This window comes from Haliaeetus albicilla, chromosome 12 (assembly GCF_947461875.1).
Source record: "Haliaeetus albicilla chromosome 12, bHalAlb1.1, whole genome shotgun sequence".
Classification (NCBI taxonomy): Eukaryota; Metazoa; Chordata; class Aves; order Accipitriformes; family Accipitridae; genus Haliaeetus; species Haliaeetus albicilla.
The window spans coordinates 23,344,834-23,368,940 of record NC_091494.1 but is presented as its reverse complement, the minus strand read 5'-3'; the positions used below and the strand labels follow the sequence as shown (position 1 = coordinate 23,368,940).

Genomic DNA, 24,107 nt, shown 5'->3' with positions numbered 1-24,107 from the left:
TTCTTAGAACCTCAAGTAGCTCAACTTGAAACTGCAGCATCAATAAGCTCCAACTTGTTTCGACTAAGGAATTTTACATGGAAGTTTACAAAATGATGTACTGAAAACTTAAGTGGGTAATTAACAAGCTCACAAATAATAACAGGCTAATAGCTTATTTGTGTGTCAGTGGGATTTAAACATAATAAAGAACTGTGCTGAAATTTTATACTCTCATGGGAAGCCACACTGAACCATGACTACAGGTACCACAAATGGAATATGTAGCAGAGTGGAAGCGGCCCAATTCCTTTTGCAGTAATGAAGAAGTGATTTCATTAGAGGGCAACATGGTTCATTAACATCTATAATTATGTATTAATACAGACTAATATAATCAGAAGGTTTTTTTCTTCCTCTTTCCCTCAATGCATGGAAAAGTATGGTCTGAACTGTGGTAACCATCTTGGTGATCAGTGCTTGGTCTGAACGCCAATATATAGTCAATCCCAGAAGTGAAAACACTGTGGGCATATCCAAATTACTGCCTCTATCCTTGCACTGACTTTCCATGCATGTCAGCAGAACTTCTGGGGGCTTCTTAGAGCTACAGTAAGTCTCTAGGGTCTTTTCCCCAAGAGATCTGTAGAATTCTGCCTTTCTAGGCATAGGGAGAATCATGGGAAGGTAGTGGAAATCTATTCACAATTCCAGTGATGTAGCCCGTTTCTCCATCACTCAAAGAGAATCAGAACTGGATTTCTTATCTATAGCCAGTCCAGCTTGTCAAGCCCCCTAGACTAGACAAAAAACTCCCATAAACTGTGGTGAGAATAAGGAATAAGGGGTGAGGAACTTACAGATAAGAGTATTAATAACTCCAGCAAAGACAACTATGTATGCTGCTGCAGCAAGAATACCTAGGCAGGGATTAGGAAAGAATTAAAAACATAGTTTCCATATGTGAGTTCAGGAGGATTTATGTGGTCATCTAGTCTACACCATCTAGTAAAGACCCAAACTAGAATTGATCTAGGATGAGCAGCTCCTCCTGCAAAATGCTTTGCCCAGGACTTTGCAGCTTGTTGGAATGCTCTCTTGGCTTCTGACTGCAAATACAGTAGCTCTTGGAGTGCCATCACTAGTAAGGTGAGCAGGATTTACTATGCCTTAAAGTAATTACATGCAGCTTCAAATTCAATGAGTTCAGCGACAATGAAACTCCAACAAAGTATCGTATTTACAGGAACACGTGTTCATGCAGTGCAGTCCTGCAGTCAGAACTGTGAAAATACGTTTTCTAATGTGTGCTGGGAATTAATTTTCATGAAAAGGGAGTGTAGTCCCACTGAATTTCCCCACACAATCTGAGTATATGCCATCAAGTACCACTTCTTGAAGAAACCTGTTAGGTTAGTTAGTGCCAAAAAAGCCACTAAGCAAGTAGTGTGACTGTTGCAATTTGTGAGCTGTGCTCACTGTCCTCTAGACTTTGATTTAAGAGCATTATGAAACTATGTAATTTTGGTGTAGTCTTTTTATTCCCATGGTAATTTATGTCTGTGTGTAAGCATTTTATTTTATCTGAGCCATGGTGCTAGAGTTATTTTCTGAAGCTTTGATGCCATTGAAATTAAAACCAGAGCTGCAGATAGTACCCATGCTGTTTGTCACAGAGTCAGAGGTTAGAATGCATTTGCTGGTATTTATTGTGGCTCAACAACTGCATAATTACTGCTGCTCTTCTCATCACTGATACAAAAATATTAATAACAGACAACTCAAAAGTTGCATATAACTGACTTTGTCAGTCACCATCAGCATTATAAAAAACACATTGCACAAGTATCAGCAAATCTCTCCATGCTGCAGTAATCTTACTTGCCTTGGGAAAATTTTAATTAAAAAGATGAATTCTGACCTTAAATATTTTATTATTTAGACAAACAATTTGCATCTTTATTAATTAAACACTAAAAGATTTCTCTAGATTTGCTATATATAGATGATGTAAAATGTTAAAAAGTACCTTGTCCAGTATCAATTTATTTCTAAAATATATCAAAATTTCCTATCTGTGCATAAACAGCTAATCATGTAAAAAGCTAAACTACATATTCTTAACTTAAAAAGTATATCTAACTTTTCTTCCTGTCTACTTGGTGTATCCTTACACTAACCTAGGTCTGAAATGGGCATGAGGGCGTGATGGCATTTTCTGAGATTTTTTTTATCGGGAAAACATTTGGCAATGCGTACTTTAATAGATTAATAACAGCCACTCACATGAACTCCTCCAAGGGCAGGTCTGCAATATAGTTCAAGGTGGAGTAGCTATGAGTGATGGTAGTTACCAACAGGTGTGTGATATCATGGCCTTCATCACTCAGACTGCGTGCAGACCTTGCACAGACCTCTATGAAGCATCTTAGCTTGTATTAGCTTGAGGGTACACAGCAGAGCAAAACTACTTCAGCGGTCTGCTATGCTCCGTATGGCACAGGAGACTTTGCAGTCATCTATAGGTGCAGAAGACCCTGCAGAATTTTAGTTTGGGATTTTAGTTTATTTTCACTGTTTTATTTGAAAGCAAACAGAAGATCATCATGTTTGATTCTATACTGTTTCCATGTCTTTGCCCAGTGGATAACTTCCAGTCCTTAACATTTCTTGGAGCATTCCGTGCAGGTTTTGGCAAAAGCAGGACTTTTCCTAATCTACAGGATGCCTTTTGTGCCCTGGGTCCTCTACCTGGAGAGATGCACTAGTGCTTTCACCCAGTGAGATATATTATGCCTGGGGACCTGTACAAGTTGTGCAACAACTGCATAGTCCCACAGATGGATAAAGGTCCACAAATCAGAGCTAGGAAACATTGCTCTGGGATATAGCTATGAACAGTTGCCAAGAAAGGAAATAAAATGCAGAAAGAGGTAAGTCAAAAATTTATGGAAGTAGTTTTATAATCCCCATTCTCAGATGCCTCCACCATCCAGCCCCAGTCTTTTACCCTGCAAAGGTCAGAGCAGAGAGTTTATGCAATAAACTGCAGACAGAAAAAGTAAAGCACACACATCAGAAAATTAATTTGAAAATCAAGAAAAAATGTACACTTTAAAATAATATATAATTAACCCTTTTTAATCACCACTTCACTACCATTTAGAAAAAGGTGATGGAAGTTCAAAAAAATGAGATGCTTTTATTCAACACTAGTCAAATTCACATACGCAAATTCTCTTTAATAACTCCCTGATACAGTAGGTATCCAAATTTTAGAATATATCTATGTAACAGTTATCTCAGACTGCAAGTACTGTTGCAAAATTCTGATAAATTCTGGAACAGAATACTATTAGAGGAAGAAAAGTCATTTCATTACTTGCTATGAGTCTGATTATGCATCCTACAATGCAGTTAGAAAATAGAAGTGCTCTTTCCTTTTAAAAAAGAAAATAAAAAGGGCCATCAGACCACTATACTAGATATCCCATTTCTCTAGCAAGAATATACTATCTGCAGCAAATCTGCTTCCAACATAATCTTTTGTTGCTCTTAATTATCTAAAACATCCAAGCCCAAAGCTTCTGCCTTCTCTCCATCATCGCAGAAGCATGAGGTATTGAAAATATTCATACGCTTTAACTCCACTAATATGCAATATCAGACCTGTCTGTTCCATCTGAGAATACTCTATCACATCCTTTGATGGCGAGTACCACAGATGCTATTTACCTATTCTGTGCTCTGTTGTCTTTACACCTAATCTTGACTGAGGTTTCAATAGCAGGATCTTGTAATAAATCTCCCTTCCTGAAGGAAAAAAAGCTGCACCTACAAGCATTCAAGTGAATGACTCTTGATACCAGTCACGAACTTAGATATGTTGCACTGCAACATAAAGAGCTGCTTCTAAGCCTAATAATTTGCCTGTGATGAGCATTAATGAAAATTTCACTTCAGCTCAATGTACAAATATACATTTACCATACAGCTATCTATGCATGATAATGTAATATTAATGCACCAGGTCAGAGCACAGAATAAATGTTATATCTAAAAGAATTCAGATAAGATTTTTCTTGCAGTTTTTCTAGGCTGCGCAGCCTTTAGTGTTTCTAAGTAAAGATTCTGGGGAAAAGTCAATTGTCTGCACTGACTGCTACCTTTCAATTTCTCATTAGGGCTGTCTACTACATTAAAACTGGGAGTAGATGTCAGTAGACCAGCATGATTACAAAAAAACTTGAATTTTTTTTTCCAGGAACTCCTAAGTTTCACATCTTTCTGATCCATCTTAATAGTTCCTATTTTGCTGATGACTCACATATAGCTGTGATTCAAATAGAGCTAAAATGGAAAATATCATTAAAAGCTTTGCATTTTTTTTAATTTGCATTTAGTTTCTGAACTGTTTCTGACCTATGATATTTTCATAAATAGACTGAGACTGATAACTGTAACAATCTGCACATTCCTAAGGATAGATTACAAAGAATTTCTTCACTTGGAAAATGCCTAAAACCGATAAGGCTAATTTTGCCTGTATTCTGTCCAACAGCATATGCCCAACCTAACAATACCATGCCATTATACTAACATAGTTTCATTATGCTACCAAATTTGCCACAAACACTAGTATCCAACTTTTCCAAGGTTTTTGTATAGACTTAATGTAATATTTCCACATGCACAACGTGTATGGTTACCAACTGATAACAAAACTAGTAGCATTCATTAAGTATTGCTATAAATCTCTCCACTGAAACAGCAATAATATTGCCTTCCAGCAACCACAATAAATGTAATGCTTAATCTCTCTCTGTGATATTGTATAACTCTAGCCTGCAGCTAGACTTCCACTGTAGGTGGTACTGTAGAGGATAAGTCTGCAGTGACAGCACATGATGTGTTCCTCTTTCCCAGTACGCAGAAGTTCATGAGTTTGAAAGACCTTTTTTTTTTTCCCCCCTTTCCAGAGAGAAGCCAGGATTTAGAGGGGAATAAGAAAGGAAAGGGAATGAAAAGGTTTTAAGTGGTACAATACCACTCTTAGTAGGAACCCTATGCATTTTTTTAGATTATATTTCTTTCCCCTCTAAGGATGCATATTTGATCTATGTCCCTTGAAACTTCATCTTATCCTCATCTTTGTGGTCCTTTATAGCTCACTCTTTGCTTTACCCTTCTCCAGCAGAAAAAATGATATAACTACCAAAGCACACTTTGTGGGAATTCACAATTTTTTTTAAGCACACCTCTGCAGTGTCTGGTTTTGACCAAGGAAATAACAGACACACACACAAAAAAAAAAAAACCAAAACAAAAAACACCAAAAAAAACCCAACCAAAACCAAAAAAACAACCTTTCTTTCATTAAAGTTTTCAGTGCCAGCTTCCAGATCACAGCAGTCTAGGCAGCGTCAGAACAATATTCAATACTTCTGGGAACACTCATCCACAGAAAACACCTTCCTTTTTTTAAATGTCTGTCTCTTGTCCATCAGTACAGTTGCTGTTTCCCAAATGTTTCCATTTCTCACCATTAGCCATCTAAGCACAACCTTTGCTGCAAGCAGACATGAAAGCAGCTCAGTTTGGTACATCCCTGTGGCAGGTGGGACTGTCCCATGGGCAGGGATCCACACAGAGGAGCTTCCAGCACCAACGTCTAAACTGCAGATCCAAATTCCGCACAAGGCTATGCAAGATGTCCCCAGTGCTTATCCCTGAAGGAAAGGCCAACTCCTGTAGCGTTTCCCTCCCAGGGTATAAGGTGAGGAGGAAAATGGAGGAGACAGAGGAGGACTGAGCATCCTTGCAGGACAAGGGCCATGCCATTGGGGCAAGCCATGCTGCCACACCACCCAGCACCCGTATAAACTCTGCTCTTTGAAAAGCAGCAGCTCTCGCCACAGGCTCCTGCTTGCTGCAGACTGAAGCGCGTGTGACAGCCAGCTGAGGACCTGGCTGAGGCCTCTGGCTGGCAGACTGTGCCCTCCCAGAGCAGGGGCTGTCACAGTCGCTTGCTCCCCCTCCCCAGCGCTCCCCTGAATGTCAGGCTGTAATCCTGCCCTGCTGTTTCGAGCCTCTGAAAGCAAAGCTTCCTACCTTCTGCTTTGCTATTACCATAGGTATGTAGCACAGGGCTGGATTTGACCTAAATTTGATTTATTCATTTTTCCAATGCTTTACAGGGTACTTAAGCCCTAGGTCAGCAAAGCACTTAATCACATGCTTAACCTTAAGCACATGCTTAAGTGCTTAATCAGGGCCTTGTTGCTATATAAAGCACAAAGCTACAAAGCAACTGAGTTGAAAAATTGACACCCCCCCATTCTCATTTGCTTACCTGGATATATATTTATAAGCCAAATTATTCACATTAAATGCGTTTAAATATATTCTGGTTTGAAGCCTAATTTAGGAGTTTACAATACAACCTAGACCAATCTGAATATTGGGGTCCCTGTAGGATTTGTGGCTATTAAGAGAATTACACTCCCAGATGCAGAAAGTGATACCCTTTCATGATGTAACTGTTGCCATATATTAATATTCCCTTAATTCTAATGATTGATCTAATAAGAAAAAAGGATTATCTTTAAAGGTAAACTCAAAATGAGCAATTCACATGTAACACAAAGATACTACTTACAGCAAGATGCACCCATATGCACTCCACAGCTATATATGCAGTTTCAAGATTACTATTTTAAAATGTGTACTGCATCCTTATCTAACTTGTCCAGTAGGTGCAATTATTTGTAGAATTTGTTCTACAGTTCTGCAGGAAATTTCCCTTTTGCTCGAACGGTTCAGATTTGCCTCTGCTGTGATTTTTCTTCTGACTAAACATCCTCTGAAACATTTTTTGATGCTTCCCAGAATTACTGGCACTCTGATTACAATATCCTGTTGGATGGATACCATGAAAGCTGCTAGCTTTGGTAACTATATCTAAAATATACAGAGTGTCATATAAAGCAGTTTATTGAGGGGAGGGGGCCTGGACTTTAAACCAATAATAATTTTATTTGAACTGGGAATGCTTATCAACGCATTTGCTTTTTCATATTACCTTCTTCACTTCTGTTTAACAGGAACATTATACTGCATGCATTTAATCCATTATTAATTAGGAATGATTGTGTTCCAAAAGTTTCAGATAGAATGGGTAGGAAACTTTCATATTTATTTTTATTTATAAATTAAATAAAATGCATTTAGAAAAAGCTTCAGCCACACTAAGACACAGTTAATGTAACTACGTCTCAGTTTCTCTGATGAAATCATCAGTTCAGCATGAATACGGTAAACCACCTATAAAATATTTCCCACTACTCCAAAGGAGCATATACTCACCATCCTCCAGAAAATGTGCAGTATCATCTCTCTAAGCTATTTCTATATGACATAACTATACTTGCTCTTCTCCCCCTGGAACGTAAGGGAATAAGATAGCAGTATCCTAAATAGACATTCACACTAGAAAAGTTTTCCTCTCCTGACCGCCTTACACCAGTTTAACCAGTTGCTCCAGGCTGCAGTTGGCCTCTCCTAAATTTTGGCAAAATCCATTCCACTGCAATTGAATAATTACTTTGTCTCTCTAATCACACATCAGGGAACTATATGAGAAACGGGCATGAAAATGGCCAAGTCCTGCCTGTTACAGAGATAAAATCACATGGTCATCACCCAGCCCAGGACCTTATTTCCTTTCTTTGGCTTCTTGCTACACTCATTAACTGGGGCTTCCCAGAAAGGACCACCACTCTTACCTGTCCTTGAATCAGTACATCTCAGCAGCTTTGGGGCTTCTATGACAAATGGTTTATTATCTAGACATGGTCAGAACCACCATATTCAAATGGAGCAGAAACATGAAGACTGACATGGGAGCACTCTCTTCTGACATGAACTGCTGCTGGGAAGTGGCCAAGGGATGAGGGAGCTTCCAAGGGATAGCCATTAGGCTATCATTTTCAGGATCCAGCCCAGAGTCAAGCCCTCAGGTTTCTAGTAGGGGATGAAGTTGGAGGGCTTTTGTTGTCTACCCTGACATTTTTGATACACGCATTTTATTTTAAAAACAACCCTGAAAATGATTCAAAGCAAATTTGCATTAGTTTCACTCTTACCTTGCCACATCCAGCGCTGTGGAATTACTTCTGATGTGTAATAGTGTTAAATAAAATCATGCTCTATTCAGGGGCTGGTGAAATCAATGTTTTCTGTTACAGGATTGGTGCATGGTTTATTTCCATCCATTATATTCTCTGCACAGCAATAGCAGGCTCTCAGTTAGGAGATGAACCCCAACCACTTATTAGTTCATGGCTGGAAGCCATCAGCTCCACATTATACAAAATCCCCGATTCATCACTGCCTCTCTCCATCCTCACACCTTTCAACTCACGCATCTGAGGTAAATACAAAGTAAAGCAGTAGGAAATCAGAACCAAAGTTTCTATAGTGAGTTTTACTGCATTTTACTGCCTTCTTTTCATTCTTTCAAATCCTTAAAAAAAAAAGACCCATTTTCTTGTGGGGTTTTTTCCTTCAAAGATAATAGTACAGACTTCAACAATATCTCTGCCAAAAAGGAAAATTCCTTGAACCTTGACTTTCCGTCCTACTACACATAATGAGACAACTACTTAAACTGCATTTAAAAAGTGCTGAGTAGATGAACTCAATGCCTAATGATGTTACTCAGCTTGTCAGCAGCTGATTGACACTAAAAGTAATAAATTAGAACAGAAAATGATTTTACAAGATCCCTGGGATGACAGACAGGCTAAGTGTAATATCCTCCATTACAGTTGTCACTAGATTTTATACAGTTCAGATCTGAACAGCCTCGGCAGGAAAGTGGAACAATTTCATGAGATAGATCTTCAGATGATGTAGAGTAGCACAAATCCTCTGAAGTTAAAGAAGCTACCCTAATTTATGCAGACAGGGATCTGGCTCTATATCTTTATACATGTTTCTACTCAAGTATTGGAATGAAATAATTTGTTTTCCAATGCAAATCTGGGCAGAGAAAAGCAGAAACCCTGTAAAAGAGGAACACTGAAGGCTGATGTCTTGGCTGTGTTTGTTTCTATCCCCCCCCCCTCCCCCCCTTAAAAGGACAGAAAACAGTATTTAGAGCATGGCATCACTGATTTTGTTGGCTGCCTTCATTTCAGGGAATCCCACTGTAAATCCACAGCTCTGCAGAAGCACCTTTTGAATCATTAGCATTCACTGTCAGAATCCTTTGTAACGTGTTAGGATGTGTAAAAGCAAGACAAAAGGCAAGCATGTGGATACTCCACCAAGCTCAAAAAGCCATTATGCCATTATTGTTTGGGGTTAATGAAAAGAAAGAATAAAAATATGTATTTGAGCCCTAGCTACCTGTAAAGTCTAAATAACTGGTCTGGTTTCGTTTGGGTTTTTTTGTTTGGTTGTTTTTTTTCTGTTTTTGTAAACTTCCATTCATAAAACTTTTCTTTAGAAGAAAACAGTCTCTTCATGTACAGTTTATTCCAAGCTCAAGGATGACTGTGGATGATTTTAATTCTGCTTCATTTAATGAGCTCTTCTAATGCAATGATTTTCTCCATGGAAGACGTTAACCACAGTGGCCATTTGCAGCTGATGAATTTTTTTTTTTAATAAATAATTTATAAAGCCATTGCAGACTTATACTTTTACACTGAAAGAAAGGAAAAAGGGGGGGGAGAGGATTGCATCTTAAACTCTATTTACAAATTTACCTTGGCAGGCCCTCTTGCTGCCAATAGGAAGCCATGTTGCATATTTAATTTGCTCTTTTGTTACAACGGGGCTTAGGTTAGTTAATTTCAATTTTCGATTTCAAAAGCTATCAAATATGGCTCAGATGAGAAATCAATTTTTCTCAGCTGCCTCTGTTTTTGTGATGGGGAGGTTTCCCATTGGCGAGAGGACAGCCACGTGACACGGCAAGAGATTAGTTCACTAGACCCCGTGTTTCAGCCACCTCAATTACTGGCTGCCTCTTGTAATTTAGCCTTATAACACCTAATTTCAAGATAGAACTCATATTTAATTCATGAAAGCTTCCACAAGAGTAATTGTGAAATAAATTGCCATAGAAAATATCCATTTGTGACTCGTTTTAATTTTGTATGCTACTAGCACGCTATTTGTTCTACTTGTTTAACACTTTAGCACAAACATATTTTATATTGAACTTTATGGACTGCTAATAGGTTATTATTTTTCACTGTTTCCCCTTCACAGACACACCACTGAATGTCCCTCTCCTTCATGCAGCTCTGGGTCTAGTAACATTGGAATAGATATGCTAAAACACAGAAACTTGTAATCTCCTAATTATTGAATGGATTGTTATGATCTGTTCATAACTTTAAAAGTAGCAGATAAAATCACAAGTGATGGTTTGTAACTGGTAGTTAGATGACAAGGATCATTTAAAGGGCCAAGGAATAAATACAGTTTAATTTCTGTAATGTTTTAAACAAACCCATTCATTACACTTATTGATGTTTCATGATAACTGTGGTATATGTGTTTTTAATTCTTTAACCAAAATAAATGTTTCCACTGTATACACACCATTTTGTCCTTTTCCTCCCTGTTGCTATGACAACAAGGTGGGTGAGGCCTCCTCAACTGCCAAACTCAGCTGTCATCCCTTCACCCTAAAAGCCTTATAATTGCTTTTATTTGCATACGACAATTAGGCAGGATGGCTCACAGCAAGAAAACCAACCTTTCTCTCCCCCAGTGCACACAACGCCAGCCTGTAATTTATAAAAGATACACGCCATGTGGTGGAGCACTAAAATAGAGTGATGAGTCCTTTCATCTGATTGTAAGCTATTAACAAAAGAAAACATCCCCTTTCAGGCTGTAAAAAATGCCTATCTGGTGTGAACCTGGAGGAAAAAAAAAAGGAGGGGGGGAAGAAAAAGTTTTGCCTTCTCCATGCAAACCCTTCACATTCATTATCACATTGAACTCAGCAAAAGAGTTTGAAAGCAAGAGTTACATTTTGGTGCTTTATGAACAACGGAGCGCCAGAAAAATTGATGACATGGTAAAACTGGATCTAGATTTTTGTTCTTGGATTACATCACACCCAAAGATGCCAACATGAGATGATAGTTCCTAGCCAGCTTGCTGAAAGTGCTGCAAGAAAAGCATGAGATGGGTCACGATGTCAGACAAGGACAGTTGTATGAGAACCTAGAAGTTCAACACTTTTAATAGCTCTGTCTTCAACAAAGCACTTAAGCCCATGCTTAAAGTAAAGCACACTTGCTTATATGTTGAGCTGATATTGGGGCATAAACGCCTGCACAGCTTGCTTATATGAAGAATCAGCGTCCACATAAATGTTTTTATGCAAGTTGTTTAACAACATGCTGCTGATTTTAACTTCCGTAATTACAAAAGTATCTTTCTTTAAGGAAACCAGTTAAGCAACTCCTCTGCAACAGCCTCTCCTCCTCCTTTCTTCTCTCTTCTGGAAGCTCCTCATGCAATATTTGTAATACCTGAGCTGATTAAATACCTCCAACCCTCAAAAATCCCACAAAAGACCCACCTTCCCTCTGACAGATTTTACATTTACAATCTCACTGGTAAAAGCACAGCATGTTAAATTTAGAATTCAAAAAACAAATTGGATTTAAGGAAAAATATGGGATTTGATACTGGGAAAATGAGGAGGCAATAACAATACAAAAAAGCAATACATTCTTTCGCTGCTGTACAGCTAGCTTGATCTAAAAATAAACCAGCTAATACATTACAATGGCATTACAGCACACACATTTTTAAGCCTCTCTGACTTACCTTCCTCAGAAGGGCATCCCTGTTTTGAAACTGGGGAGACTACATAAAGGAGTAAAGAAGAACAGATCTAGGCTGGCTCGAACACGGGACTGATCTGTTGTCTCACTGCGGCTACCTCTGTGACCTGATATTAATGAAGAGGAAGAGTCGGGAGCACAGCTTCCAGGTATCTCCTTCAACTTTGCCCACCTTATTGCTCCAAACTCTGCTTTAGCACATGAGATTTACCCAAACCAGTTTCAATGAGCGTGTGGAAGAGGGGGGAGGAAGTTTGGTGGGGAGAGTGGAAAAGAGAACGGGGGGGACGTTTAGGCATAGGACATGCACTGTCAAGTCCTCTCATGCCCTCCCTTCCTCATTAGCTCAGGCAAGTACTTGCAAAACACAGCACGCAACTTCCAGCAGCACTTCCCAGCTTTTATCGATACAGGGAGCAAGAAAAAGTCAACAGACCGCAAGTTTCTTGGTACAAAGCTTGAACAACCAAGAGTTTTTGCCAGTGCCCTGGACTGGCAGCAAGTTCAAATCACAGGTCTTCCACCGACTCATAGGCTGAATCCCAACAAACCACAACTCAGGCTTTAGTTTACATGGCTGCTCATACATGACATTGGTACTTTTTTTTCTTCTTCTTTTTCTTTTTTTTTTCCCTTAAGTTCTGCAAAGGACAGGAAAGTCAGAATTCATTTGGCATAGGACTTTTTTCCTAGTGTAATTTACTAATATTTTGTCCACTTTGGCTTTACAAGGTCCAAATACCACATTTATCCATTAAGCATATGTACTCCACCCTAACTGGACTTGATCTGTTTGTCTTACGTTTCAGTATAGTATATTCCTCTTCTAACTCTGTGTTTCTCTAAGTATTCACCTTACTGTTCTTAGCATCCTGTTCCTATTCCCAATGCTTGAGAAGTATGTTGGAATCTCAAATTAGATTGTCAAAAACTGCAATGTAAAATTTTATTTTTTAGGTAATTTTTGAAATAAGCCCTCTCTCAACCCCATTTCCTACTACTGTTACAAAGTCAGTTGAATTCACCTATTGATTTCAATAGGAGAAATTTGTGCCTCTATGTTGGAACAATTTTTCATTGCATATTTAATCTCAAAACCATGCTATTGCTGAATTGATCCTTTTAAGTGTCTGGAGCCAAGTTCTTTCCTGGGATAAATAAATACAGAGGCTGCTGTGCCTTTTGACTTCAGACCTGAAATTGGCCCATGATCTTCAAAACAAGATAGAAAAACTTTACTATAAAAGCACATTATGAAAGTAGTATAATGCAGGACTTCACTAGGATCAGAGACACGTCGTATTTCCTGCTCGGTAAGAGATGGGTACTTTTTACACATCGAGGCTTTTAAGCATAGTGAGTTTTTTGCTCTGTTCAATAATCCATAGAACCTAAAAAATAGTAAGATTTCTTAATATGTAGAAGTAGGACAAGACGTAAATGAAGCTTCAGGAGGCTTTTCAGTTTTAGTGTCTTCACTCTCTGTTTCCAAACGCATGCACTTCTTTAAAGAAAAGCAAACCATGAACAATTAGCTAAAGTTTACAAGATGAACCTTCCTTGGGACGGTCCTAACATGCACTCTGACCACTTACATGGATTTTATGTCACTATTGGCTGTTGCATTCAATAGAAACACTTAACGGTACAACCACAGTAATGCAGCGCTGTTCATCACATTCACATAAGAATTAAAGCTTAATATACTTCTCTCTTACAGCATTCAAATCTCCTTTTCTACCTACGTGGTAAAGCCTGTAGCTTTGCTGAAGTTACTACAGCTTTCCATCAATATAAACTAGAGTAGAATTTGTTCCAAAGTGAATATAATACATAAAACACAATTTATAGTCATATTTAACTTCCAAAAGTGCACAGAGTTGTCTGTGTTTAACTACCTTATGGGAATATGCTGGGATTTTGTTCAAACTTCTACTTTTTTTTTTCTTTTTGAAAATTTTCCATATAAAGGATAGGAAAAGGACTTGAATGTCAAGAACAGATTTGTGCTATGGAATAGTATCTTGTTTTGTGACAGTTACTGACAGAGTGACATCATAAGGTATAGGAATAAGGTATAAGCATAAATGTTACTTTGAAGATTTGTATTTTCAGACCTAATTTTCTAATATTCATCTTAAAAGTTAGGTTCACTTTTTTCTGTCCCTCTATTTGTGATGGCTCCTAAAAGCAAACTGAACCAGTTGGATTTTGTACTCACACTAAAAAACATATTAATATGTACAAGAAAAAAAGGAGGAAAAGAAAGATAATTGATAAAAGCTGCAAATACCAATAATTAATACCTGGAAAATGAAATAAACTTTTAGGAAAAAACTTTGCTAACATCCCTGCACATATCCAATCAACCTTTAGTAATGGAACAAATAGGAAGCGAATTAATTTTACATCCCTTGTATGAACAGGTTAAGGTGCTTCTCTGGTTCCACTTGCCTGTATGACAGGGACAGGCTTGCAAGTTTTCACCATTTTTTCTTACGAGATAAACAATAAAAAGTTGCTTATTTAGGATATCATGAAGTATACACAAAGATGCTTTCTGAACTTTAAACTAAACTGAGAACACTTTCAGGTATTTTCTTATCCACATTTATTTTGTGGGCAGAAAGACCTAGTTCAATTTATAAGAAATTTGCTCCTGTTCCCACAGACTATGGAGGAGGTAGGATCAGGCTCTCACTGATGTTTTGATTATCACAACAGAAAAATGCCACCAAGTAATCTTTCATGCAGACATTATACAGCAGTTCACTGTACTTTAATCCATTTCCTACTTTTTTTTTATTTCCAATAAAAGGAACAATGTACACTCGACATGAACTCTAAGATTTAAATGAAGCTTCATGCGTGCTAATATTAGAGAGACATTAATAATAAATTGGGAAGCAGGCAAGTCTAAGATGATTTCTGACTTGGTTTTGTACCTCAGACACTAGAACTTGAACTGCAGAGTTTGACACTGACACTTTTTAGGGAACAAAGTCTCTCTCCTACTACCTCCTCCACCCCCCAATTCAAATCTCATCTGAGAAGTGCTGAAATGAAGCTGTCACTCAGGCCTGCTCAGGGACCTGTCAGCAAAACATTGAGCCTTTTCATTTTGATGGGTCAGCCTGCAATCCCCTTGAAAGAGAAGTCCGTGCCACTGTGGTTTTTCTTTCTGCAGGAATTCTGAATTCTAATGAAACTCCAAATCGCTCAATAAAGGCAGGGGCATGGGGAAGTAATCCAGCCCAGATCGGAGTGAAATTTGTATTTTATCTTTTTTTCCCCCAGACCATTATTCTAATAGCATTCACAAAGGGTTGTGGGTTTTTTCTTCTCCCCCCCCCCCCTTTTTTTTTGCAGGGCAGGCGCAAACAGAATGAGGTGTCCTTTGTCTTGATGCTACACTGAGATTAGGTAGCGGCTCTCTGAAAATGAAAGGGCATGGCTCAAATTTTCTTGGGTAAATATCCATCCACCTATTGCAGTCTGCATCTCCACTGCTACAAATATCTCTAATGTATGACTGTGCTAAGAGAAAGAGAAAATTTCACATTAGCATTTCTTCCCCAGAAGAAACAGTCTTTCATTAACACTGTACAAAGCTTTTTCAAGCCAAGAAGGAAAACTGTACCTTTCTCTCTCCCTCTGTTCTCAACTTTTCCTTCCAGATTAGTTACTACCTATGACTGATAACAGGATGGAGGGGAGAGGATGCAGAGAATGAGAAAATAATTTATATAATATGTTGATGTATTCTCTTTAAAGCAGCTTTATTAACACACATGTTTTATGCTTTTAAAATATGTATGAATTCGGTAGCCCTTTTATGTTTCCTCCCATTGAAGGCTGTTTATTTTAACAAGGAGATAATTGTATTTTGCTAACTGTTTAAAATTTGGAATCATTAGAGAAGATATAGGCAGCCTGAACAGACGTAGAATTTATGACATGGTCAGTGCTATAGCCTAGCACTTTTTTTATATTTTAGGAGTTAAGGGTGATCCTACTCTTTTTTTTATATAGACTTCTCTGTACAGTGCACAATAATTTAAAGAGCAATTAAGACAATTAAACACAATAAGATTTAAAAGCCAAATAACTTTGAAATAAAAAAATTTCCAGCTGAGTATCATGCACAAAAGCATTATGTGAAAAATACAAAGCATAGTCTCTTTGAGTAATATTTTATGGAACTAGAAAATAGAAATACAGATGGAAAACTAGCTAAAAATTTTGAATTTAAAGCACAATCTAATGCAATGATGTAAAGGTATCAATTAGATGGTGTAACACTGCTAATAGCATGACATTGTCTGGTTAACCTGCAAGTATGCCCATCAGTGATGTTTCAACAATGCTACAGCAACCCTCCCACCCTATAGTTATGTTTGTGTTATTCAATCTTGCAGAATCACCATCTTCAGGCTCATACCCTCTCTCTGCAAGACATGACCCAAACATCTCATCTTCCTCTGCTCTGCCTGTCCAAAGAGAATCTATTACAACCCCAGGTATTGAAAAACCCAGATATATTTATGTGGTACACAGCAAACCAATGCATATATGTGTATGTGCTTGTGCACAGTACATATATCTTTCTACTATTTTCTTGAGCATTGTGATCAAACTTGGATGCCAGAAAAAGCATAGCATGTAATTTTCCTTGGTGATGACCTTCAGAGGTTCTTTTTTTCCCCATGATTGGCACACGTCTCCACGGGAAATCATTATAATAGACCCCTATTTCTCTACCTACACTGTCAGGGGCTGCTAAAACTATACTTCATTTACCCTGCTATACCTCACTATTGCACCATAGGTAGCATGTATGATCACCCAGAGTTCTGATGCTGCGTTACACCTGGACACCTAGAAAGCAGTTAAAACAGTGATAGACACTGCTACCTTCCTTCTGTCAGGACATGAATGGCACTTTCTCTTTGCTGTATGAAATCCATACCATTTTCCTTCACTCTCTCACATGGCAAGTAAAAGCAGGGACTTGGATAAAGCAAAAGGTACTACTTTTGTCTTGGTTCCAAAGGATACATTTTATTTTAAAGATTGTTTCGTGTGTGCAGTAAACACTCTCACATGCAGTTCAAGATTGGTACGTCTGTGTTTATATAAATCTACCTGCCCCATTAGAGAGAGAGATTTGTGTATGTGTATATAAAGGACACACATATAGTATTTTTTAAATGGCTAAATGCTTGCAAATCTCCAAGTCAGTAGGTGCTGTGCTTCTTAAAACACATGTGCCACAAAGATAGCCTTTGATTTTATCATGGCTATTTTGTCATATACTTTAAACGAGAGATGCATGCACTTAATAATGGGGAAGGTGGCATAATCATTTACCTTTTCAGTATGTTCGAAGTCACACAAAGCGAATGTTGGTTTTCATTCATTGTCAAGTGCCTGATGATTGCTGATTGCAAAAACTTTATAATGGAAATTTTCCTTCCAGTGCATCACCAGTTTGCACTTGCATAATAAATAATTTAAGACTCTGCCTTGAAAACTTAACATTGGCTAAAATGTTTAGTGTAGAACAGAGCATTGCTTTCATATTATCTGTTTGGTAGTGCTCAACCTTGAACCTTCTAAAAACAGAAGGAAAATTTATCCCTCTCATTTGACGGTATGATCCAATACCAAAGACAAACTGAACGCTGCACCTCTACAAAGACAAGCAAATATTCTGGATGAGATTGAGCTGAATTAAGTTACTTTACTCAAAAATCAACCTAATTGTCATCTTTCTCTCACTGGTCCAAGTCCAATTCATACCTTATGTAGTTTCATCTACTTCAGCCAAATTCCCCCTGCTTGGAGGCAAATGTGTGGAGAAATCACGGACCGGAGCGATGCTGCATCCTCTGGTAAGGGTAATAACCCATCCTGTCTTAATGGGAGTCCTGGTTTGGGGAAGTGAGGCTGCCAATGTACAGACCCACAAGTCTAAATCTTCCCATATTCTTTGTTCCAGCTCAACAGAAGTTGTCACAGTCCAGCTTTTACTTAAAAGCTTGCAACCAGTCTCATAGTTCTGTATGCATTAACTATTCCTTAGTAAAACAAGCAGCCTGAACTCAGTTATTGGCAATCACAGAGCTTCTGTGAAGCATTTTACCCTGAATCAGAAGATGGAAGTGTTTGCGATCAGAAACATCAGGGTCTTCTCCCTCCGGCCCCTGAAGATATGGGATGTGGAAATATTACAGATTCAGACTAATGGGAGGTACCAGAAATTTTAAAAGTGTTACCTACTCACGTACCAAAAACCCACTTAGCAAATTTAGCACCTTTATCTTTTCTTCTTTCTCACCTTTCTCATGTAAATGACAAAATAAATAACTTGACTTCACAAAGTAGTCCAACAACTTACAAATCAAAGATCTGGTCAAATGCATCCAAAAAAAACCCCCACTGGGTACACTGCCAAAATGTGACCAGCTACTAACCAACATGACTATTTCTCTAACCTTTACTCATGTTGAATAACACTTACCCAAATAGGACCCCATGGAAGAGTCAATCTCCACGTGAGATGTGAAGGATCAGAGTCCAAGTAGCAAAACATATAGTTAAATGGGCTAAGTTAATCTTCAGGTTAATTAATGGCATTCTAGGTTTATTCTAACAATATGTCATTCTAGTTCATCCTAGTGCTATTCTATTTCCCATAAGAATTTTAATATTTGGGGGTATTTTTATTACGAAATTCAAGTCTCCCAGTGGCCTGGTCTTAATTACTTTGATAGAGTTAAGGCTTGATTTACACCAGTGGCTACTTTTTATGAACATAAACACTAGGACATTTTGATAAAATTAAAAATGTTGTTGCCTTGTGAGCTGGTAAGGTTGAACAGGCACGGACAATATTGCCAAGATAATTAAAGCTTTTTTTCTATTTCATTCAACAAAGTGGTATTTTTATCTGTAGGTTTTTACTTAATTTTTTTTTTTTTTTTTGTATTTTTGATGTATTCTTATTTTATTTGGTGTATTCTTATGCAGACCCTCCTAAACGTTAAAAACCACAATGATAAAGCCAGGAAGCACTCCAGATAGATCTACAGTAGCGTAAGACCTGTTCCTCCCGCCCCAATCCCCTTATAATTGGTTATGATGTTCAATATAAGGGATAAATGAGTGCCCCTCTCCTGCTTGCTCACAGTATGCCACAAAACCCTGAAAGGGTTAATTGGCATTTTAAGAAAAGGTAATTGTAAAGCATATCTGCTGGGGTTATCCCCAGAATTGGGGGGGTGGTGCATAGGTCTCCCACCCACTGGAGCATCTCACATCTTGAAGAGCATGCTGAAGACAAAAGCAGTACTACTGCTGTTTCTTGATTTTCACTTTCAGCTCTAACTGCTAACCCCCAATGTGCTCTTTTGAGTTTACTGTATCAAGCTAGTACTTACGGCAGAGTATATGTACTGTGTCTTGACTGTAAAATTATACTGACATTGTAAGCATAAATATAAATCTCTGTGTATTTAAATCATACATAATTTACTGCTGGATTTATTGGTTGCAGAGAAGCACACTGACTGGCGTGGGTGCTCTAAAAAAAAAAATTGGATGGAGAGATTGGCTACACTTATAATTTTAAATAAACCAAACATTTCACTGAGTAAAATATATAACCTGGCACATAAAAAGAAATGTTGTTTTAAGTAAGTGAAAAGTCAAACTGAATCTGAGTGAGGTCAGAGGTGGCCATTTTCTTACCATATCAAACCCTCTGCCAGTTGTTTGTAGATGCTCATAACATTTTTATCCTCTGAAAATATATATTTCATGTTCACTTTTGCCAGCTGCAACTTTTCCCATGATGTTCTTCTAACACATTCTAGTGAGCAAAGAAAAGTCATATACACTGAACACAAAGGAGACACTTTTCTTCTAGCTTTGGGCTGACAAATATTCAAGAGCTAATGCCAATTTGGGCGTTTTATTCAAGCAAAATTTTTCTGGGCACATGATTTGATTCCCATATAACTTTTCTTTGGAGCTTGGCTTTAGGTATTCAGTTTGCAAGAGACAGAGCTCCTGCATTATTTTTTTTTTATATAATGTCATCCATCCCAGTGTACAAAAAAGGGGTGGCTTTACCCTTTTAGTCCTAGATTCATCAACCTCTACAATCAGTGATTCCTCCCTTCATGCCCTGTCCCCACTGAGATTATGTCCATAAAGTGCAAACTATAGAAATGCTTACTGTGAGGAGGATGGCAGAATATGATCCCATACATTTTCTACTCACATTTAGGATTAAATTCACCACCTTGAAGAAAACTATCTCTTTTGATGAAATCAATGTAACTATTTGTACAAGCCTATGGCAGTAAAGGAAGGCTGCACACCTATTCATTAATAAGTATCGTAAATCTTTAGCATGGGTTTCATAAAAAAACCCCACCAAACCCTATTCCACCCCTCTGTTCTAACCACTCATGTACCTATATCTCCCCACTTCCTCTAGCTGACCCACCCCTCAGCAATACTCTTTCCTAAATTAAAGGAAAATCACAGCCAGTTTTGAGCAGAATATTTCTTTTTAAAACAATCAGCTGTGCTCTTAATTACATTGTATTACATCCTGCAACACCTTTACAGCTAGACAACTGATTTTTAGTACTGGTATTTTTGACTGTGAATTTAATGCAGGAGGTTGGTCTTGCTCATCCCACATCATCACATGAACATACAGCAAAAAGCACAGTTGTGTACTAACTTCTACATTAGATAACAGAAACTGAAAAATTCAATTGCTAGGACTCTTAGAGGGCATCAGAGGTTTAACTATATGCAGCTGAGAGTTATTTCATATTTGCTGGCCAGTGAAGTTTTTATCTGTACATGTTGGGAGCAAAACACCTCTCGCAAGTAGGAAACTCCAGGAAATGCTGAGCCTGGCAACTCTTAGACATCATGAGCATTTGTTTTGTCCCATATTAAAGGCTAGTGACACAATCAAGGTCCCTGTAATATTTTTCAGAATATTGGCCTTTCTCTTTCTAGGCTGCCATTAATATTTAAGAGTAAGTTCTTGCTGCTGTAGTTTTGGGGTGTTCAAGTACAAATTAGCTGCCTGCACCTTCAGTAGATATTTCTTCCAATATATCTCTCTAATGGGGTATTCACTCAAATGAGTCCCTGTGAAATTCTTGTCGTTGTTGAGCACATCTCCTAGATCCTTTCCTCTTTGCTTTCTGCATTTTCACTTTGTGAAGATGCTTAATGCAGTATAATTGAAACAATTTTATTGTCTCCAGCCATCCATTCTACTGTTTCAGTGGCAGAAAATACTGGTCAATTTGACAAGTTAATATGACTTTAGTGGTCATTTGAACTCCTTTAAGCCACTGGGTGCTAAAATCACTTATCTTTCTCCACCTGCAAACTGAATATAACTGGTCCGTGAGAAAAGGAGGAGAAAATTCTTTTCTACTAAAAACATTTACTGGAAGAGATAATTCCAAGTTTTACTAACTGATAGGGAATTGACTCTTCCTACAACAGTTCTGAACTACTTGAGAGCAAAACTTGGTACTCTCACCTGGAGCTCTGCTGATACCTTCAAACAATAGCTTTTCTTCTTCCCACAGGGCTGGATCATTAAAGACAGAATAGGTTACACAGCCATTTCAACTCTTCCTTTTGGATAGATCATTTTTTGTAATCTAATTTATCTATTAATTGGATGCCTAGTGTTCAACAAATGCAGTTCAAGTGTAAACTTGAGCTTAGTGCTTTGACTGTATAATTCTAAGTAGATATGCACTGTAGATATGGAGCAACAGCCAAAGAGAAGAAAACATTTCTTTATCCTACCTTCCTACCCCCCTTTAAGCATACCTAATTTGCCTGTGGAACTCAATATCAGTAGATACAGTTAAGCCAAAACCTCAATTTTTTTCTAACAAGTTCTGTTTCTGTGTATATTAACAACACACCAGAAGCATAGGTTATAATTTTTCAAGATCTCTCAAGCTTCCTTCTCAAACTGCCATGAGAACAAAGTATCACATACTTATAAGAATTATATGAAGGACTTGATCCTGTTCCCCTTGAAGTCAATGGCATTCCAATTAAATCAACTAGACCCCACCATATTTTTACTTTAGATCTATTTTTTTAGATTATATGGTAGCCTATATAGATTATACCATACACTCACATAACATCCATAATGGTTCCATTGAATTATAGCCACAACTACCAGAGAGGTATTGCGGTTAACTCCTGCCAAGAGGTCACCCTGGGAAGTTTCTGATAAATCAATGGGAGCTTTATGGACTGGTTTTCTTCTCCTTTCCAGGAATAAATGCAAACAGTGTCACTGTCTGGACACTTGTCTTCTGCACCAAGACTAATTCATCAGTGTGCTGAGAAATGCCATTCTGGCCTCTCCTACTGCACCCTTTCCCTTCGATACCTTGCATTTCGGCTCCTATTCTTTAAAAACTGTTCAATAGGAGAACACAGGTAGCGTTAAACTAACACAGGTTTCTTTGTATCATTCATACTCCAGTAGAGTCACTTTCCAAATCACATGAACTTGCTCATTTTAATGAGATCCACATAATGAAACACCCCACTTCAGAAACCTACCACCTTTGTGTCTTTAAATATAAACTTTGAGGACACATTTAGCAACGTTTTAATCTTGTTATAGGGATACTTTTTTTTTTAAACAGCGATTAGCAGACCCTCAATAACAGCGTCAGTTTTTCCTTACAAAGCCAACACAATTACTGCTCTGAAAAAAAGGCTACATGTCAGAAAACATAAGCTAGCTGCTCTTCCTAAAAAACACACATCTAAATTCTTCCGCTAGCCCGGTTTCCTACAGATTTCTGTCCTTTAGCCCTTGCTCCTCATCGATATCCTCACCATACGCTCTGTTCAGGAAGTATGAGGAGAAGCTGCAGCCCACCAGCTGTTCCCAACGCGAGTGCGGAAGGGTTGAGTCCTGCCCACCTTCCCCTCAGTGGGGGCACTCCTTCGGGTTTCTCTCCTCTACCGATTTTCACCAAACTTACAAGAACTTAATTATCAGTGACATTTCTGCCCTTCTGTCAAATTCAGTTGAAAAAAAGCAACAATACTAGGAGGCGACTGACAGGTAAAGCAAATGCTCGTGTAAGCCACATTTTTGTAGGTACGCAGCCTAAGGGATGCCATAAAAATCTACAGAAAGTCTAAAGCCCTGCATTAGAAATACTGCTAGCTGCATGATCTGAGTTAATGCTTCATTTGTATATGGGTGTGTATTTAGAGATAATTAATATTAGCTGTGACTTTTGAGGCTGGTATCAACACAGTCTCCCTTTGTAGTGCCTACAGTTTTGTAAATGCAAATAATTTTGAGTTCACTTTTGCATTTTTAAGTATTAGCAGGCAGAGTTCCTTTGGTATTTAACTGTCTAACCATGACTCAGGGTAGACACACACATTCATGGCATTAATTGTGACTAGGACTTTCAGGTGTAAAGAAATCAAAGTGGATTTTTTTTAAGATTACCCCCCAAGTGAATCTTGAACAGAAGGATTTGAGATGCATGGGCTCGGATTTATTTAAATCCTTGGTCAAAGACATTTCTGTTAGTTAAACTATGGTAGTATATGTAACATTAATATGAATTCACACTGTTTTGAACACTTACAGTATAGTATTGGGGGGGAGGAGATATACTGTGATATTAAAAAAAACATTATTTCGAGGTAGGCATGCCAAAAGCAGTTCTCTGGAACAGAAGGTGGCCTAATTATTAAAAGAAATGGCTTCCATCTCTATGATGGTCTGACTGTTTGTGGATAAAATCCTACAACTGTGAAGGGCCTCATGCACTGCAAAAAAAAAAAAAGGAGGAAAAAATATCAAAGTGTTCAGCAGCCATACATCAGAGAGACTATACAAGAAGGGTATCGTATTTTTAGAGACCCCAGAATTCCTGAGCAAAGTAGTAGTTAGTACTAGGTCTACATCAAAAGAAAACAACATTCTGTGTCATCGCTGGCCTCCTCTGTGATGTTTTGCCCTCAGCTTCATAATACTCAAAAAGTCATGGTTAAAAAAGACAGACTGTCCCTTTAAAATTAGATCATCCCTTTTATTAATATGCAGAATGAGTTGTCAATTGACCAAGCAACAAATGTACATCCTCATATCCTCATTTTCACTTCTATCTATGAATATTTTAAAACCCTAATGTGTGCTTG

General features: G+C 38.0%; 2 long non-coding RNA genes across 4 annotated transcripts in view; one reads left to right on the top strand and one right to left on the bottom strand.

Moving 5' to 3' along the window:
* LOC138688070 (uncharacterized) overlaps positions 1 to 11,955 on the bottom strand; it is a 37,623-nt gene extending 25,668 nt beyond the window's left edge. Inside the window, exon 1 of the long non-coding RNA XR_011327133.1 lies at positions 11,842 to 11,955. This is a non-coding gene — a long non-coding RNA (uncharacterized lncRNA). The remainder of the gene's footprint in view (positions 1 to 11,841) is intronic.
* The window catches only part of LOC138688069 (uncharacterized), a 65,818-nt gene continuing 53,580 nt past the window's right edge, over positions 11,870 to 24,107 (top strand). Inside the window, exons 1-3 of one of the 3 annotated variants that reach the window (XR_011327132.1) lie at positions 11,870 to 12,007; positions 15,228 to 15,327; positions 16,277 to 16,378. This is a non-coding gene — a long non-coding RNA (uncharacterized lncRNA). The remainder of the gene's footprint in view (positions 12,008 to 15,227; positions 15,328 to 16,276; positions 16,379 to 24,107) is intronic. The other 2 variants (XR_011327130.1, XR_011327131.1) reach the window with 2 other exon arrangements.